Source organism: Schistocerca piceifrons, chromosome 2, assembly GCF_021461385.2.
Source record: "Schistocerca piceifrons isolate TAMUIC-IGC-003096 chromosome 2, iqSchPice1.1, whole genome shotgun sequence".
Classification (NCBI taxonomy): Eukaryota; Metazoa; Arthropoda; class Insecta; order Orthoptera; family Acrididae; genus Schistocerca; species Schistocerca piceifrons.
In genome coordinates this window covers 1,126,205,971-1,126,226,386 of record NC_060139.1, presented here as the reverse complement: position 1 = coordinate 1,126,226,386, position 20,416 = coordinate 1,126,205,971, and the positions used below count along the sequence as shown (strand labels likewise).

The 20,416-nt window shown below is 40.4% G+C and overlaps 1 long non-coding RNA gene across 1 annotated transcript; it reads left to right on the top strand.

The window, feature by feature from the left end:
- Positions 1-7: 7 nt before the first annotated feature.
- On the top strand, positions 8-19,343 carry LOC124777114. Its single transcript, XR_007015685.1, has 3 exons — positions 8-68; positions 17,418-17,573; positions 19,283-19,343. It is a non-coding gene; the product is annotated as an uncharacterized LOC124777114 (long non-coding RNA).
- The last annotated feature ends 1,073 nt before the right edge of the window (positions 19,344-20,416 follow it).

Genomic DNA, 20,416 nt, shown 5'->3' with positions numbered 1-20,416 from the left:
TTAAGTATGTTCTAATACGTGTCTTTGGTCCAGAGGGTCCTGATGGCAAAGAACCGAGCAAATTAGTGGTCAGTAACTGGTAAACTAATATTTGGTCAACTTTGTTATACATTATTATTTGAGAGACAGTCGTTAGCATCATTTTTCAATTTTCTCAGTTGAATTTTTCTTCTGATGTCGGTGACTTGCAATGGGGAATTGTAGCCTAAGGTTGGTTGTTATCTGCATAACATAGTGTTTCAGTGTTTACTGTTAAATTGGAAGTGAGATGGTGGATGGCGATACAACTGAAAACGCACAAAAGATTTTCACTGAAACACTGTTGAACTACAGTTATGGCCCTGTGTGCTATGGTATCTTTGCCAGATAGTGTTGACAGAGGACATAAAAAAGCATTCAAAGAAGAGCAACTTATGTTGTTTTATAGCTAAGAAGGGGGAGTGTGCCATGGACATGCAGGGTGTATACGACCCGGAAGATCCGGGGAAAAACCCGGGAAATTTTTCATTGTTTTTGTTTTCAGTTAAATTTTTGTAATTTTGATTGGTAAGAACCGATACTCTAACAAAGGATATTACTGTGTCTCAATACTGCAGCAATAAAACATGAACAAGAAAAAAAACGAAAATAAAACTTAAATTTCAGGGGAAATGCACCATATACAGCAACAAAACAGTGCTCATACAAGTGTCCGCCAACAGTAAAATGTGTCAAAGGCTTTAGGAAGACTGTGCAATGCTTCGTAACAGCAAATTGCCTCTGCTGAGCGTGACGTCACAACTGTTTACATTAAATTCATTTTAGCAGTTACGAGCTCGATCATGCGCATGCACAGTTGAGTAGTACCTTCTCCCGCTTCTGGCTACAGAAATTGTTGGCTGTGTAAGCAGTCGCAGCAAGCAGCTAGATGCTACCGGGAAAAATTTTACTGGAGCGCCCAAGCTGCCAGATTTATACATGCGCAGGAGGTCCAAATCTAGGGGGGGGACCTTGTTTCACAAAGCGACTCGCATCCAGCGCACGTTAGTTCGTTAGTTTATCGATTATTCATATTACTTTGAAACTCATCCCTGTCGGTTTTTGAACATTTTTAACACATTCTAAGTTGATTTTGAATGAATCGTAAGTTGATTTGTGAATGCGTGCGTAGTGTACATGTTTCCTCTGTCAGTGGAATCTGACAGAGCTGAGCGAAGTAAGGCTGAACGGATGAATACCAACCGCTGTCTGATTGTGTGGTTGATTGTGTTTGCGAATGATGAGCGTTGTTGTAATTACTAGCGGAATCCATAGATTCAGACTACAGGAGTGGAAATAAACGAATAACAAGTAAGAATGATTACGTATTACCTTCGCGGTGTATACAAGAAAATGAAATTTTGACAAAAAATTTTTGGGCAGATCGCTATACTAGTTGCGAGTTGTACAGTCCCCAGCTAGCAGCTACTTTAAGTTCTGTTCTGGAAGAAGCACGGAAAATGTGTTGTACGACCATGTAACAACGCCTAACCGGAGAATAATCACGGGATAGCTAAACCGGTGATTCTGGTAGAGTTAATGAAGTTAACCTGCAAATAAGCTTTGGCATTGGCAGGAATAGTTACAGAATTAGCGATAACAAGACTGTTTGTTAGAATGATGAAGGAGAAGAAATGGGGGCATCACACAAATTATGGAACAATATGACGATTCCAAGTTCGTATAAAAATTTCATACTACTACTTTTCGATCTCGTGCTTGAGGAACTGGAGTGTATGAATGAAGTGTGAAACTATTTCCTAACGTAAAGCTTTTTGCTTCTAGTTGGCCTAATAGGCATTTGATATTGATACTTTGTGAATTATTTTCTGTCCTTACAAAACAGACCGTTTGTGCCAAAACAGTCTCATTTATTTTGTGTGTATTACAATTGTTGTAGTATTAGAAAGGCCTATTTTGTTTTATCTAGCAGACAGTGACAAAATAGGTGTAATCAGATCGGGAAACAACACCAGTCTTGGGTCCTATTTGTATTAACAGCTTTTTCAGTATTAGACATTGACATTTCGACTTTTCATGTAGCAAAATGTTTGATGAACTTTGATGAGGTAATAGATTCTTTCACAGAAGGAAAGCACTCCATGTACAGCTGTACCAAGATTAGAGGGTACAAAATTCTAGGAGCTAAGGATTGAAGAAACATGTATTGTCCTGCTTGTCTCATGTCTTTACTGGGTTTATATATCCTATATTTAATTTTATGTCACACAAAGCAGCAAGTTGTTAGCTGATAGGGAACAAAGAGTGCACATTTTCTGAAGAGTTCTTTTTTTAAAAAAAAGAGGGACAGAATGTCAAACCGGCCAACTGTAAACAGGAGAGGCACCACAGGACATTTTAATTTCCACTGTCCTGAATATGGTTTGATGGCATCCATTACAAAATATACACATTTCAATTCCACAGAGCGAAGTACAGCGACGTGCGATAGGAGAATGCTGTGTGAGGAGACGAGACACTGCACTTTGGCACACTTATGACATGTCTTACATTTCCTCAAACACACATGTTGCATGCATCAGACCCTTCAGAAAGACGTGCACTACAAAATGAACATATTTTTGGAAATATGTCTGTATGTGTGGATGGATATGTGCGTGTGTGCGAGTGTATACCTGTCCTTTTTTCCCCCTAAGGTAAGTCTTTCCGCTCTCGGGATTGGAATGACTCCTTACCATCTCCTTTAAAACACACTTCCTTTCGTCTTCCCCTCTCCTTCCCTCTTTCCTGATGAGGCAACAGTTTGTTGCGAAAGCTTGAATTTTGTGTGTATGTTTGTGTTTGTTTGTGTGTCTATCGACCTGCCAGCGCTTTTGTTCGGTAAGTGCTGGCAGGTCGACAGACACACAAACATACACACAAAATGCAAGCTTTCGCAACAAACTGTTGCTTCATCAGGAAAGAGGGAAAGACGAAAGGATGTGGGTTTTAAGGGAGAGGGTAAGGAGTCACTCCAATCCCGGGAGCGGCAAGACTTACCTTAGGGGGAAAAAAGGACGGGTATACACTCACGCGCACACACACACATATCCATCCACACATATACAGACACAAGCAGACATATTACACGTTTTTTCAAAATTTTCCCGAATTTCTCCATCCTTTAACGTGTTTTAGCGGCAACACAACCACCTAACCTTGATGCACATCGCTGTCTACCAACCCAAGTTCACCACAGGATCAACTTAACCAACACTTTTTCGCCTTTTTTCATACCAGATCTCCAGTTGCTTTCTAGTTCACCTTTATCTCTCCCCATATATTTTTATCTTTCATTTTCATTTCAACCTCATGTTACACTTTCCACCTTCTAATACCATGTCACCCTCACAACACACCCACAAAAAAAAATGGTCTTTAAATATGTCTGCTTGTGTCTGTATATGTGTGGATGGATATGTGTGTGTGCGCGAGTGTATACCCGTCCTTTTTTCCCCCTAAGGTAAGTCTTTCCGCTCCCGGGATTGGAATGACTCCTTACCCTCTCCCTTAAAACCCACATCCTTTCGTCTTTCCCTCTCCTTCCCTCTTTCCTGATGAGGCAACAGTTTGTTGCGTAAGCTTGAATTTTGTGTGTATGTTTGTGTTTGTTTGTGTGTCTGTCGACCTGTCAGCACTTTCATTTGGTAAGTCACATCATCTTTGTTTTTAGATATATTTTTCCTACGTGGAATGTTTCCCTCTATTATAACCATATCATTAATTTGAACCCAACAATTACGTTTGTTATTGTCGCTGTTGCGTTTCGAAATCTTTCCTGTCGTCTTATTTTCCTTTATTTTCTCTTTCTGTTTTTACCAGTAGTCTCACTTTGTATTCACCTTCCCCTTTTTACCGTAATCTACTATACAATTTTATCCCGCCTATATATACACAATAATATGTAACCCACTTCCAAAACATAACCAAAAAAATTTTATTTTCCGCTTTCAACACTACCGCTGCTATAAAATCCACCGTTTCTAGTTCAATAACAGCTGCTTTCACGTATTAAACAACCATTTCGGCTAGTTCTAAGAACTTTCACTTTATTTCCACTTCCGTTTTTGCACATCACTGATCATTTTTAGCCGCTCCCCACAGGTTTTAACGTCATTATTTCTTCGTCAGACAATTGTTAGCCCCATTTTCGTAATCTTTCACCACAACACCACTCCTTTTAATACATTTACACGTTTTTTCGAAATTTTCCCGAATTTCTCCGTCCTTTAACGTGTTTTAGCGGCAACACAACCACCTAACCTTTATGCACATCGCTGTCTACCAACCCAAGTTCACCACAGGATCAACTTAACCAACAAAAGCCTTTTTTCATACCAGATTTCCAGTTGCTTTCTAGTTCACCTTTATCTCTCCCCATATACACTCCTGGAAATTGAAATAAGAACACCGTGAATTCATTGTCCCAGGAAGGGGAAACTTTATTGACACATTCCTGGGGTCAGATACATCACATGATCACACTGACAGAACCACAGGCACATAGACACAGGCAACAGAGCATGCACAATGTCGGCACTAGTACAGTGTATATCCACCTTTCGCAGCAATGCAGGCTGCTATTCTCCCATGGAGACGATCATAGAGATGCTGGATGTAGTCCTGTGGAACGGCTTGCCATGTCATTTCCACCTGGCGCCTCAGTTGGACCAGCGTTCGTGCAGACCGCGTGAGACGACGCTTCATCCAGTCCCAAACATGCTCAATGGGGGACAGATCCGGAGATCTTGCTGGCCAGGGTAGTTGACTTACACCTTCTAGAGCACGTTGGGTGGCACGGGATACATGCGGACGTGCATTGTCCTGTTGGAACAGCAAGTTCCCTTGCCGGTCTAGGAATGGTAGAACGATGGGTTCGATGACGGTTTGGATGTACCGTGCACTATTCAGTGTCCCCTCGACGATCACCAGTGGTGTACGGCCAGTGTAGGAGATCGCTCCCCACACCATGATGCCGGGTGTTGGCCCTGTGTGCCTCGGTCGTATGCAGTCCTGATTGTGGCGCTCACCTGCACGGTGCCAAACACGCATACGATCATCATTGGCACCAAGGCAGAAGCGACTCTCATCGCTGAAGACGACACGTCTCCATTCGTCCCTCCATTCACGCCTGTCGCGACACCACTGGAGGCGGGCTGCACGATGTTGGGGCGTGAGCGGAAGACGGCCTAACGGTGTGCGGGACCGTAGCCCAGCTTCATGGAGACGGTTGCGAATGGTCATCGCCGATACCCCAGGAGCAACAGTGTCCCTAATTTGCTGGGAAGTGGCGGTGCGGTCCCCTACGGCACTGCGTAGGATCCTACGGTCTTGGCGTGCATCCGTGCGTCGCTGCGGTCCGGTCCCAGGTCGACGGGCACGTGCACCTTCCGCCGACCACTGGCGACAACATCGATGTACTGTGGAGACCTCACGCCCCACGTGTTGAGCGATTCGGCGGTACGTCCACCCGGCCTCCCGCATGCCCACTATACGCCCTCGCTCAAAGTCCGTCAACTGCACATACGGTTCATGTCCACGCTGTCGCGGCATGCTACCAGTGTTAAAGACTGCGATGGAGCTCCGTATGCCACGGCAAACTGGCTGACACTGACGGCGGCGGTGCACAAATGCTGCGCAGCTAGCGCCATTCGACGGCCAACACCGCGGTTCCTGGTGTGTCCGCTGTGCCGTGCGTGTGATCATTGCTTGTACAGCCCTCTCGCAGTGTCCGGAGCAAGTATGGTGGGTCTGACACACCGGTGTCAATGTGTTCTTTTTTCAATTTCCAGGAGTGTATTTTTATCTTTCATTTTCATTTCAACCTCATGTTACACTTTCCACCTTCTAATACCATGTCACCCTCACAACACCCCCACAAAATAGGTCTTTAAATATGTCTGCTTGTGTCTGTATATGTGTGGATGGATATGTGTGTGTGTGTGTGTGTGTGTGTGTGTGTGTGTGTGTGTGCGCGAGTGTATACCCGTCCCTTTTTCCCCCTAGATCCGGGACTGATGCGCAGAACAGTCTGAATTACAGTTGGGAAGTGGGTAGTCTACACGTGACCCATTTTTACATTTAGTGTTTTTGCTGTTTCCTCTTCATTTACTGCTCCCACATCAAATGAAGACAAAACAGATTTCTGTGGCCGGGAGCTATCAAGTGAATTAAAATACATTCACATAATAATGGAAGGCTAAACTGTGTTATTAGTTGCAGATTTTATTTTATTTCCATCTTTCTGACAATCAAGCGTTAATTGCCTTTTAGAACAATGAAGTTATTTTTGTTGGTTTGCCAAAGAAATTTTCTTTCATTAATCTTTTCCACTAAGGCAGACAATATATTTGAGACAAAGTGTTTAATTCCACACACTGTGTTTGCTGCATTTCAAGTGCACATTTTCAACTTCTAGCACATTTGGCATTACGCCATAATAAAGAACCAAACATGAGACAGGACAGTACTGGTACTCCAAGAAAATTTACATCCCAAAAACCACATAGAAAAGCTTAATCTGGAAACATCCTCCAGGCTGTGGCTAAGCCATGTCTCCGCAATATCCTTTCTTTCAGGAGTGCTAGTTCTGCAAGGTTCGCAGGAGAGCTTCTGTAAAGTTTGGAAGGTAGGAGACGAGGTACTGGCAGAAGTAAATCTGTGAGTACCGGACGTGAGTCGTGCTTCGGTAGCTCAGTTGGTAGAGCACTTGCCCGCGAAAGGCAAAGGTCCCGAGTTCGAGTCTCGGTCGGGCACACAGTTTTAATCTGCCAGGAAGTTTCATATCAGCGCACACTCCGCTGCAGAGTGAAAATCTCATTCTGGAAACATCCCCCAGGCTGTGGCTAAGCCATGTCTCCGCAATATCCTTTCTTTCAGGAGTGCTAGTTCTGCAAGGTTCGCAGGATTGCTTCTGTAAAGTTTGGAAGGTAGGAGACGAGGTACTGGCAGAAGTGAATCTGTGAGTACCGGACGTGAGTCGTGCTTCGGTAGCTCAGTTGGTGGAGCACTTGCCCGCGAAGGGCGAAGGTCCCGAGTTTGAGTCTCGGTCGGGCACACAGTTTTAATCTGCCAGGAGGTTTCAGCTTAATAACAGGTTGTGGGATTCTGGACATACAAATTTGCACTTTAAATGTGAACATTTTAGTATGGGTCACGAAATTCCGATTCTCTTGGAGTATCCTCTGATGTCTTGTTTCTTACACAATGTAAGATCTTTTAATGTTTCACACGTACGAACATGCGGGCTCCCTACGACATCGTAGCTGCTCTTGCGCGGTGACGCCTGTCATCTGGCGCTCTCTGGCAACTGCAGAAACGAACCTATTTCTAACAGGTCGTGGGAAAATATTTCGAATGGTGGGTTGAAAATCGTTACCATCAAAGTACCATTCTAGCAGTTACACCAGAACTATGTGAGATAATGTACGATGAATTTCTTAAATCACAAAGTGTTTGACTCTCATTTAAAAATCAACTCTTTGATGATGAGCCATTTAGATGAATTTTGAGCCTGGAAGATCAGACATTTATGTCGTTATTAAAAATTTTACTGGCACCTTTGTGTGATACATCTTAAATTGTAATACGCGCATAAAAGACCAACATTTTATGAGAAAGCTTAGCTTCTCTTGCAGCGTATTAATCTGATAGACCAATATTATATGTGAAGGCTTTGCGTTTCGTTTAGCAACACTATTTACATTAATTTGAGCCATTAACTTTTTCTGTTTGTGTGTTTGCGCTACTTAACAGTGATGTTGCTGTTGGTTGACTACATCACGTGTCCTAAGCTCTGAATACCTGCTGTGATCGGCTGGCGAAATCGCATGAAATGAGCTATGACTAACTTACAAAAGCGCATCCCAATCTCAATTTCAATGCTTTGGAAAGTAACATGCGGTGTTTGGTGGAATTCGAGTTTATACTTTCCTAATACAAAAATATGCAGCATACATGTTGCTGCACATCAAAGATCTTTCCAAAATGCGTGTTTTTTTTCCTTAAAGCACCAGGAAATTCTACGCCCGTGTATAAAACCATAATCAAAGGACTTATAAGTTATACAGTTCCAAGAGAAAATATACCGTCAGTTAACAGGGAAAAAGTATGTTTTCACTTGGGGGAAAGTGTATTTTTGACTGAGAAATCTGGGAATTTTTTTTCCTTGTCCGCATATACCCTGACATGATATACAAGTTGGGGTGACAGTCATTAAAACAAAAGTGTTTTTTGTTATGATGAGATGTTTTCAAGAAATTTCCTCTGAATGGCAAAATATTTTGTTGGCACCCACCTACATAAGGAGAAATTATTATCGTGATAAAGTAAGAGAAATCAGAGCTCCCACAGAAGCTGTTGAAGAGTGGAATGTTACAGAAATAGTCTGAAGGCTTTTCGATGAATCCTCTGCTGAACACTTAAGGATACAGGATACTTATAAATGGTGGAAAAATCAAAATTTTTTAAATGACTTTATTAAATTCTATAGTCTTTCCTGATTACATTGATATATACACTGTAGGGTTTGAAATGAAAAATGACCTATACATACCAAATTTTAAAGTTACGGTCATGTACGAGGTGCGACAATAAAGTAATGAGACTGATTTTCTTTGCAAGATGTGGCACCCCTGCAGGCTTGCGTAGGCACAATATCTGTGACCTTGGTCTATAAGCCGCTTCTAGTTCAAGCGGCATGTTGAAGCAACTGCTCAGTCATTAGTTGTGCTGTAATAAGTTAACACATGTTAGTGTCTCTCATCACAGAAATGGAACTGCATAATATTGCGCAACAGTATGCCATTTCTTTTTGCGTTAAATTGAGTGAAAACGCGATGACAACTTTTACGGTAAGCTTAAGAAGGCTTTTGGAGAGGAGGTTATGTCAAAAGCTCAAGTTTTTGATTGGCATAAAATGTTTAGTGAAGGCAGAACAAATGTTGAAGATGAAGACTGCAGTGGACGACTGTCAACCTCACGGACGGATGTCAACTTGGCCAGGGTGCATGAACTCATAAAATCTGATAGAAGGTTATCCATGAAAATGATTGCAGGAGAACTGCACATCAATCGAGGAACGGTTTGTCTAATAATAACATTGCTGATAATTGGATTCTGCATCACGATAATGCACCATCCCATACTGCTCTGTCAGTACAGTAATTTTTTACCTCAAAACAAATTTCGGTACTGCCAGAGCCACCTTATTCACCAAATATTGCTCCGTGCAACTTTTTTCTCTGTCCAAGAATCAAAATGGCGGTCAAGGACACCATTTTCAAACAACACAAGATGTCCCAAAAGCTGTGACGAAGGTCTTGGAGGATATTACAGAAGATGAGTTCCAGAAATGTTACCATCAATGGCAGAAGTGCTAAAAAAAGTGTGTGCAATCAGAAGGGAACTTTGAAGGAGACAACACGAAAATTGACTAAAACTGTAAGCAACATTTTTTTTCACATCAGTGTCATTACTTTACATTCACACCTTGTATACTGCCATGCCCCCTTTATTTCTGTTACAGAAACCAGTATTATTTTGAAAAGATCTGTGCACTTTCTTTCTGTTTCCAGCGATTATGTGTATGATACATTGTATATGTTGGTAACAGTGCAGGTTTCTAGCATCTGTAAATGATTATCTTTGCAAGTATTTACTTTTGTGTTCTGAAGCAGTTTGTTCACATGTTAATAAACGTTTGTTTCCCAAGCGCTACATATATTTGTGAAAATACATATTTTTTAGTGTGCCACACATCAAGAAATTCAATGAAAGGAAATTCTGTGGTAACCAGTTCACAAACAAAACAAGCCACACTGTTGAAAGTAACCTACGTGTCAGTTCTTCAGTGAAGAAATTCGCACATGGCACGCCTCCTGGTGATTCAAATTTTTGTGTTAAAAATGACGCTGTTTGTAGTGGATTTGTTGTTGTTGGTGTGGGTATCTTATCTTCTTTGATAAAGGAAGTGGAAAAATGTAAACAATGTGATGGTGTAGGCTGTCTGGAAATAACTGAACAACAAAGTAGCAGGAAGGGTTTAGCGTCAAAATTAGTTGGTCTGTGTAGATCCTGCAATAAATCTACCTCGAAAATGACTTTGAACATTGTGCATAATTCATATGATGTGAATTTGAGGTTAGTGTACGCAATGCGTGCAATAGGAAAAGGAAGAAAAGGCTGCACAAACGTTTTGTCATTTGATTGACCTTCCTCCTCCCAGTAGGTTCAGCAAGTACATAAGAATACTTTTAGGTGCCTTGACGGTTGTGTCTAAAGCATCTATGAAATGTGCAGCAGAAAAAACTGTTAATATTAGTGAAACAAGGGACATTGCTGTTGCACTTGATGGGACATGGCAACATCGAGGACATCGTTCCTTGAATGGTGTTTTAAGTGCTACTTCTGTGGAGAATGGAAAAGTTGTTGATGTTGAGTGCATATCTAATTATTGCCACATCTGACATAGTAACACTGAAGGACATATTGAACATCAGTGTTATAATAATTATGATGGTTACAGTAGAGGTATGGAGTGTGATGGAGCTCTAAAATTATTTCAGAGGTCAGTGCCCGTTTATAACGTTAGATATACAAAGTACCTAGGTGATGGGTACTCTAAAGCTTTCAATAAAATTAATGAGTTCAATGTTTATGGTGATAGCTTCGTAACAAAACTGGAGTGTTGTGGACATGTGCAAAAGAGGATGGGTGCTAGATTGAGGAAGCTAAGAAGAGAAATGAAAGGAAAATTGCTATCTGATTGAAAATCTCTGTCTGGCTGAGACAGATTGACAGAAACTGAAATAGACCTCCTTCAGAGGTATTAAGGACTGGCCATTTGACAAAATGCACCTCTGAATGATGATACAGCAATGAGGAAAGCTGTATGGGCCACCTACTTTCATAAGTTGTCCACAGATGACCACACTGTTCATGGACTTTGCCCTAAAGGAGCAGATTCTTAGGTGTGGTTACCAAAAAGCAAAGGAAAGTGGTCAAATATACTATCAAAATATCATAAGCATTATCTTCTTGAGCCTGTTATGAATGAAATAAAACCAATTTTTAGAGATCTGAGTGGACCCCGTTTTGCTTAGTACCACATTTACTCGAATCTAAGACGCACCTGAAAAATGAGACTCGAAATCCAGGAAAAAAAATTTTCCCGAATCTAAGCCGCACCTGAAATTTGAGACTTGAAATTCAAGGGGAGAGAAAAGTTTTAGGCCGCACCTCCAAATCGAAACAAACTTGGTCCCTTGTAATATGAGACACAATTTAGGTGAAATGAATGACGATACAGCTACAGTAGTTTGGTTCGAGTCGTAAGCTCAGTAGTTAAGCTTTACCAGGTAGCCATTGCTATGCGTCAGGCGCTCCGTCCGTATTATACGGGTACCCTTCCTCTTTCGCGTACTTCGTTAGCGAAACAATGGCAAGAGACTGCTATTTGCTGTTACCTACACTCCTGCTTTCTTTGAGAATGATCAACAAGAACCAAATAATAGACAGCGTATGATAGAAGATATTCTGAACGGGAGTTTAGCGAAAATTTTTCTCCGTTTGAAAATCTTTGCAGGCACTTCTTTAGTACATTACATTCTGCACTGAAATTAGTCATCTTAGATTTAAAAATCTAGTCAATTGCCGTGCTTCATTTCTGACTGTATCACTATTAGGCATAAGAATAATACAAATATAAACATGGGATGATATCTATATTTTTCCGCGTTTGCTGTTGTCTCACTCTAGTTTCGTAGTTTATTAGGCAGACAGGATTTAAATGAGTTAGCAGCAAACATGAAAGAATACATGGCAAAATGTTTATATTCTAATTATTCTTATGTGAAGAGAATACTGCATGCTATTCACAATTCATAAAAGTTCCTATAAGGAACCATCTCTTCTCACAGTTAGGAAAAAATTCAGAACGTAGAGTTGGCCATATTGACAAACATCCCAAACAGTCTTGCCAGTCGGATTTTCGTAGTGCATTGGAATGCTGCTACATTCAAAGGTGCACAATACGGAATTTGTATTTACTTCGTTGGATAATGTATGAAAATGCAGTGGTCGAAACTCGAGACGGAGGAAAAACTTGTCTGCCACCCCCCCCCCCCCCCCCCCTTTTTTTTTTTTTTTTTTTTTAATGCACTCATGCAGAGGGTTTGGCGCCAGTATTTATCTTTGTGCCTGCAAAGCATGCCTGTGTAGTGCTACATATATTCGACAGCAGAAGTTAGTTGTGGCGGCACCTACCAACATTTTCCAGAACTTCCGCTTACTTTGCACTCGATTCTAAGCCGCAGGCTATTTTTTGGATTACAAAAACTGGAAAATAAGTGCGGCTCAGATTCGAGTAAATACGGTAAATGTCTTCATGGGGGCACTCAGAATACAAATGAAAGTTTCAACCATTCCATACGGGAAAGATTACTCAAGAATGTTTTTGTAGGACTAAATACATTAAAAGTTGGTGTACTAGATGGTGTGCTATGTTTCAATGACGGAGTGATAGGAAGGTAGGAAGTCCTGAGAAATTTAGGCATAAAATGTGGCTCTAATATGAAAGATCAATTTCTTCTGTGTGACAGACAACGGGTGCATGAAGCTGAAAGATTCGCTCTTCAAGTTACCAAAGAAGCAAGAAGTGCTAAAAGGAATGCCAAGAGGAAGCTTGAAGATGAAGAAAGGCTGCAGGATGTAGACTATGCTTCAGGAATGTTCTGAGGCACAGTTTAATTGGACTCATATGTTCATTCGCAATTTCCCGCTAGTTGTTTTCTTCAGAATTCAGGTACAAATATTTCCTAAAGTTTATAAAGCATTGCTCTAATTTTTTCTGTAACTTTTGGTAGTCCATACTTATGTAGTAGACCTAAGCTTTATTGCAGAATCAGCTAAATCATAGAAAAAATAACATTTTTATTTGGAAAAAATTATAAATATTAAAATGTAAGATGTGATACTTTTTTATCCTTGTAATATACATAATAGGTGGAATTAAATAGGTCTAGTATCTCAGCCATGTCATGCATGTCTGGTAAAAATTTGGTCTCCTTCAAATGTATAACATTGGATTAAATGGTACCTCAGTTTGAGGAAGAATTTCCTTGTTACTTTTTTTAAATAACTCTAAGCAGGTTCAAAAATATTCAAAATACTTCTAATTTGTTTAGAAAGTGTGCTCTATTACCTGATATCAACAAAAAATCTTAAAACATATACATTATAAACAGTGCCTGAAAGAAATATAATATTGAGCTGGAAAAATGCCCTGTATCCTTAAGTGTGAACTGCCAGATAGCCGTGTAGATTTACACGAGAAATATCGTCTGGTTTGCACTGATGATGTAATGATGTGAGGGGGCTGAATGCAAATTTTTTTTTTTTTTTACGCCTGCTTTGGTGACGGAAGCAATGCATTTAACTTCCAGAAAGAAATTATCTCACAAAACAGGCCTTTGACTAAACTTCATAAAGTGCCGTACTGTGCTGGTTTATGGTATAGAGCAGATGTTGCCAACAAGTATTCCATTGGTTCTCCATCATTTGAAAAAACGTCGTTTTCACTAAAACACAGCTACATTTACAACTCCATTTTTCCTGTACAGTGTTCTATAATACATACAATTGTGACTTTAAATGATAGCTTTGAATTATCAAGGGCATCAGTTTTTTTTTTTCCAAATTTAATGTGCCATTATCAACAGAATGATTGCATGCAGATCATTATATTGGCGTGTGAGGTTTTGGGATTGACATTTATTTTTTTTATCGCGTATCTTGAGACTTTGAGCCAAAGCTCGTGGGATGAGGTGGTACCTAGTTTACAGAAAGCTGAATATAAAATTTATAAACAAAAAATTACAGAATTAATAAAATATGAAATTAAGAGAAATTAGGATAAATTACAAGTTGCATAGAGAAGTTCTCATGTATTGTGAGGGTCTCTTGTGCAGAATTGTAGCATACCACAAGGTAACCTTTGTGTGTGGATTTGAATACTTACGTGTATCACTCTTTTTTTCTGCCCTGCTGGGAAATTTGGAAAAAAAACCTGGAGAAATCTTGTTTTTTGTCTCAGTAGATGAAACAGTTTGTTTACTGGGATTTCCTGCATCGTCGCTGGCTGGATGCAGCTTAATACATGCACCGCTTCCCTACTCCCTCATTCTTACTGCTTCTCCACTTCCTGCCACTCCCCTCAGCTTGCAGTCAGTGCTGCCACCACTTCTTGCCACTAGCCTAGTAGCTGCCGATGGGAGGCGTGAGGGGTGGTTTGTTTTGATATGATTCTTGGAGATTGTTGACACAGTGGCTGGAGACAACGGTCATATGTGCACGAGTTGTGTCTGAGTGATTGTGTGAATATGTGTGTGTGTGTGTGTGTGTGTGTGTGTGTGTGTGTGTGTGTGTGTGTGTGTGTATGATTTTCTAAGAAAGGCTATGGCCGAAAATTTAGTTGTGAGAGTGTGATTGTCTTTTCTACGTGTCTGTCCATGGTTCAGCGATCATCTTTACGGTGAGTTGCTACCTATCTTCATTAGCATTAATTCTCAGAGTATTTGCACAAATTGATGGATTTATCACCACCATCTCATTTCGTCAACATAATGTCAGTGACTTGTGTAAAGCTGGCCACATGAATGGACTTCCATGATGGGCCAAAACCACAGGCCATTTCTGTGGGTCTCTCTAACGGATTGGGGCTGCCGATTTGAAGCCCATCGTTTCCCAATAATGTGCAAGCCCTGCCCATCGGATCTAATCTCGCCGATCTGCTCCCAGGCCGGCTCTGTTTGTGTGTGGTATAATGCAGTGGGTTTTCGTGATTTATCTGAGGACTCAGGACTGTGGTGCCCCTCGGCAGGCCAGAGGCCACGGGCGATGGAGTTCAGGAATTGTGACTTTCTCACTGCAAGTACATTGTGCGGTACATTGTTTTATAAACATTTTATTTATTCTAGTACATTTTGGGGCTTAGAAAATAATTTATACGGGAAGTACATATCTTTTTTTTTTTTTTTACGAACATTCAGTACGCGAAACATGAGTGACCCGGCAGACATCAATACAGTAATCGAATTCGTGTCATACCTGTCCCAGCATGGCATCGTCAATTGTGATATTTGTTTCTCGTATTCTCTCCCGGAGCTCCGCTACATCACGTGGTAGAGACCATACATACACCGGATCTTTAATGTGTCCCCACAGAAAAAAAAGTCACACGGAGTGAGATCTGGTGATCAGGGAGGCCATTTCATGAAACAGCTGTTCCCTTCTGTAGCACGGCCAGTTCATCGATGCGGCAGCTCCGTATTCAGGTACCCACAAACTTCACGATGAAAATGGGGTGGAGCCCCATCCTGCTAAAAGATGAACGGAGAGCCCAATTGCATCTGAGGCATCAGCCATTACTGCAACATATCCGAGTAGGAATATCCAGTGACAATGCTCTTGGCGAAGAAGAATGGCCCGTACAGTTTTCGACACGACAAAGCACAAAAAAACATTTACATTTAGCGAATCACACCCAAATTCAATGCATTCGTGTGGATGCTCTGTACCCCAGATTCGACAATTATGCCTGTACACTTTTCCATTAGTGTCAAAAGTGGCTTCATTGCTAAAACTTAAGCGATCAAAATTCCATCCCCGTCCTTATTCAATTGTTGCAACTGTGAACAAAACTCAAAACACTTGTCTTTGTCGTCGTTATTGACCTTCTACCCTAGCTCCAATTTGAATGGTTTCATAGACAACTTCTGTCGCATGACTTGCCACAGTCAGTGGAGCCATTTCGAGTTCATGGGATGCACGACGCACCAATTTCTTTGGACTCCTTATGAATGTCTCTCGTATGCAATCCAAATTCACTTCACTCACACTGGGATGTCTGGTTCTCTGTGCTGGGCACAAGCAACCCGTCATAATAAATTTGTTGTGCCTTCCTTGTTGGTGGTTTCTTACCGTACTTTGTTCTAAACATCCATTGAACAGCTGTAGCACACACTTTTTTTGTCGAACTCCAACACACAGAAAGTTCGCTCCGCACCTGAACTTGCCATATTTATGACTGGTGCTATCGGCAAATCACCAAAGTATGCTGTGGTGGTATACATGAAAAAGAACTTTCAGGGTTTCTCTTCAAAATGACATGTGTGTGATATCTGTGCTATGTTTGGTTCTTGTGCAATAAATAATTGAAAGTGTTCCCAGATGTAATGTACACCCTGTATATTAGAAAGTATGAGCGATAGGAAGAACAACTTGTGGCAGTCACAGGCGGTTTGTATGCTATGTACCTGTATATTTTGGCCTGCCTTATATACTTCTTTCAATAGGCCTACTTTTTTCTGAGGTTATTTCTGAAATCAGTGTAGGTATTTTAAATCTGTCTTGTGACTCCAAGGAAATGCGTATTTGTGTCACCAAATATGTTTAGTTTTATTGAAATAAAATAACATCAGTGGTCTTAATGGAATATTATATACCATTGTCTTTCTTTCTCCATCTAAAAACTGTTCATTACAAAAGATGCTGAAATTAGTACTAAGATTTTTGCTCATGAGGGGAAGAAATACAGAAGTCCTTACAATTTTTTTTTTTTTTTTTTTTTAACTTGTCTTTACTTGCCCTTGAGACCTTGAAATTTGTCAGGGAAAAATGCTAAAACTTGCTGGAAATCGGGGAACGTCACTTGGGGAAACTTGCGGCAACCCTGAATGTTCACAAGCTGACACTGCAGAGCTTGCTGACTGCATTTTTCAGGGATGAGAATATTCTTGCCAAGTGCACAGAATTGCCCCAAACTATAACACCATATTAGATAACAGAGCAAAAGTAAACAAGCTTTTGTGTTTGTGTCCAAGACATAGTGTATAGTGAAGACAGAAGTGTTCATTTTCTGCTTAAGGTGTTGAACATGATACTTCTGAGAGAGCTTTTCATCTATCTTCAGTCTTAAGAATTTAAAATGTCTGTTCGACCAGCTCAGGACAAGACTATTTCTATTTTACAAGAGTTCAGTTGTTGGCAGTGAAGTATTAATCCGTTCTCCAAAAGCCATGTGCTGATGTTGCCAACTACCTTGTCAGCTAGATGATTTACGTTATGTTCAGTGTTTTCCGAGAGAACACATGTCCGAATATACAAAAGCTTTCATTTGCATTTGCAATAGGTATGGGAAAAAAAAAAGAAAAAAAAAAGAAACAGAAGCTCCTGTGCGTGTTTCCTATAGATAGTGGATATAACAACAGCTCCTTTAAGTTATGTTTTCAGATTATTTTTGATGCCACAATTTCCATTCACGTTGCTACTTTTGTGTTTTCTTCTTGCTTAGTACTCTTGATACATTTTGTTCAAAGTTTGACTATGGTTCCTGTTACTAGGTGCGAGGATACAAGTGAGTTGGCTTCCATTCGGACGTCTACGATGAGACGATGGACAGGGTGAAAGGCCTCGGCGTTGATACCGAGTGCACTGGTGGTGGCATAATACAGCACGACCCCAGTGCCAAGGTCATCAAAGTGTACAGCTACTCACAGGTAGTACCAAAAGCAGTGAGTTGTAGAAATGACAGTATGTGTCATCTTGAGCTGTTATTCAACTTAATTTTTTACTGTGTGACTGGTTTCAGTTGAAGACCATAATGGTTTCAGTTGAAGACCATTTTCAGGCACCTGTTGTATATACATCGCGGATACGAGAAAATTTGGGATGAAAAGAATGTTTGAAAATTATAGTAACAATACAAGCAACACTTACAGAATTTGATTACCAGCAAAAACTATATATATCAAAAGAATACAATGTCAGAAATATAAATTAAATATCCACAAGCATTGTATGTATTGTTACTACAATTTTGAAATATCCTTTTTGCCTGAATTTTTCCTGTTTCTATGCTGTGGGAACAACAGGTGCTCGAAAATGGTCTTTGACCAAAACTGGTTGCATCGTAAAAAAAAATTATCAACAGCTTGAAGTGTTACATGATGTCATTTCTACAATTCGTATAAGCTGCAGACCACAGTTAACAAAAGGTATTTTAAGAACAGTGAAGTTTCTGTTCATACGTTGTGTGCCCTATAATTCAAGTATTTTTAAAGCTTTTAAGAATGTTATACGCCAAGCTCCTCCATGGGAAAGCAGTTTCTGCTTTGGTTACATGGCACAAATTATAGAATACCTTGTTAGATGGTCGGAAGTAAATGTCACCAGATGTTAATACCTGTAAATCATCATCATGCTTCTTACAACCGTGTACAATAATTTGGGTGTGGTGTTGTGGACAAGTGTTATGGTTGAAATGGCTACTGTTGTTCTGGGTAGCAGCCATGATTATGAAACTTCCTGACAAATTAAAACTATGTGCCGGGCCAGGACTACATCGTGAAACCTTGCCTTCGTGGACAATGCTGATACCAACTGTGCTGTTCAATCTGATTCAGGATTTTTTTCTTACACCTTTCAGATTACTTTTGAGGCCACAATCCTTGCTTCCACTTGTATATTTAGCGAGAGAGAGTTGTATATGTAGCGAGAGAGAGAGAGAGAGAGAGAGAGAGAGAGAGAGAGAGGATCTTCTGTCCCATAATTTTATGACATTATTATTATTAATATTATTATTATCAGCTTCTGTATCTTTTGATTGAGTATAGTTACGGCAGCACATGAATTGTGGTGAGCCTGGTGTTTTTACAAGACTTTTTCCAGTTGCCAGGACAGTTGTCATAATTACTCAAATCAACAATTCCTTGCACTTGGAGCAGACCAAATAATTCCTCTGTACCCCTCGCACCTATTTTATACTTTTCAGACTGTGTTTCACACATTTTGTGACCTACCTGTTTCATTTAACACAGTTAATACAGTTGCAGATTGTGGGTACGTGTTTAATTTTTTTGCACGGTTACTGCTGCTTGTGTTTCAGTGTTGTGTACAATGCCAGACCCATCAATAGAAAAATTAATTCTGATGCTGCATCTTGCACATCTGTTCCGATGGTTTTTACACACTCCCTTTTTCTGCTGCTTTTGTGTTGTGATGTGTGGTGTAGAAAATTTCAGATTGCTTTACGGTTTCATGTGCTCTGTATTAGATGCAGTTTTAGTGTACGTACAAGCACATTGTTTACTTAGGATGTAGTTGTAGTTAAGAGTTCTCGTTTTAGTGTTTAATTATTATTGTGATATGTAGCACACTGTTTAATTGTACTTTAGTTTTAAAATACCCAAGGACTGCTTCATTTCAGGGGTTTGGGAAGGCAGACCACAGCAAGACTGTAGAAATTCTGAAGACTGCATATCCTGTTTACAACATTACTTGGAGTGATGAAGGATACTGATCTGCTCAGGTAATTAAATTTACATATGTGTGATACATTCAAAATGTCTCTGACATTACGACAGCCTTCATAATGAATGAAGGTGATATTTTTTCCATTTAAGCTGTTGTATTTTAATAAGACCTCTCCTTAATTATACAGGGTGATTCAAAAAGAATACCACAACTTTAGGAATTTAAAACTCTGCAACGACAAAAGGCAGAGCTAAGCACTATCTGTCGGCGAATTAAGGGAGCTATAAAGTTTCATTTAATTGTACATTTGTTCGCTTGAGGCGCTGTTGACTAGGCGTCAGCGTCAGTTGATGCTAAGATGGCGACCGCTCAACAGAAAGCTTTTTGTGTTATTGAGTACGGCAGAAGTGAATCGACGACAGTTGTTCAGCGTGCATTTTGAACGAAGTATGGTGTTAAACCTCCTGATAGGTGGTGTATTAAACGTTGGTATAAACAGTTTACAGAGAATGGGTGTTTGTACAAAGGGAAAAGTTCTGGACGGCCGAAAACGAGTGATGAAAATGTAGCACGCATCCAGCAAGCATTTGTTCGCAGCCCAGGAAAATCGACTTGCAGAGCTAGCAGAGAGCTGCAAATTCCACATTCAACTGTATGGAGAGTCCTACGAAAAAGGTTAGTTATGAAACCTTATCGTCTGAAATTGGTTCAAGCACTGTCTGCAGCTGATAAGATTAAAAGAATCGATTTCTGTGATTTTATCCTTGCTCAAATGGAAACAGATGAATCTTTCGTTTCAAAGATTGTGTTTAGTGATGAAGCAACTTTCCACACTAACGGGAAAGTCAACCGTCACAATGTCTGTATATGGGGCACTGAGAATCCGCGGGAAACAACTCAGTATGAACGTGACTCGCCTAAGGTGAACGTTTTCTGTGCCATTTCAGCCAATAAAGATTTTGGTCCCTTTTTCTTCGAAGGTGCTACTGTAACTGGACTACAGTATCTGGAGATGTTAGAGAATTGGCTGTTCCCTCAGCTCGAACAAGAAGCACAATAATTCGTATTTCAGCAGGATGGAGCGCCA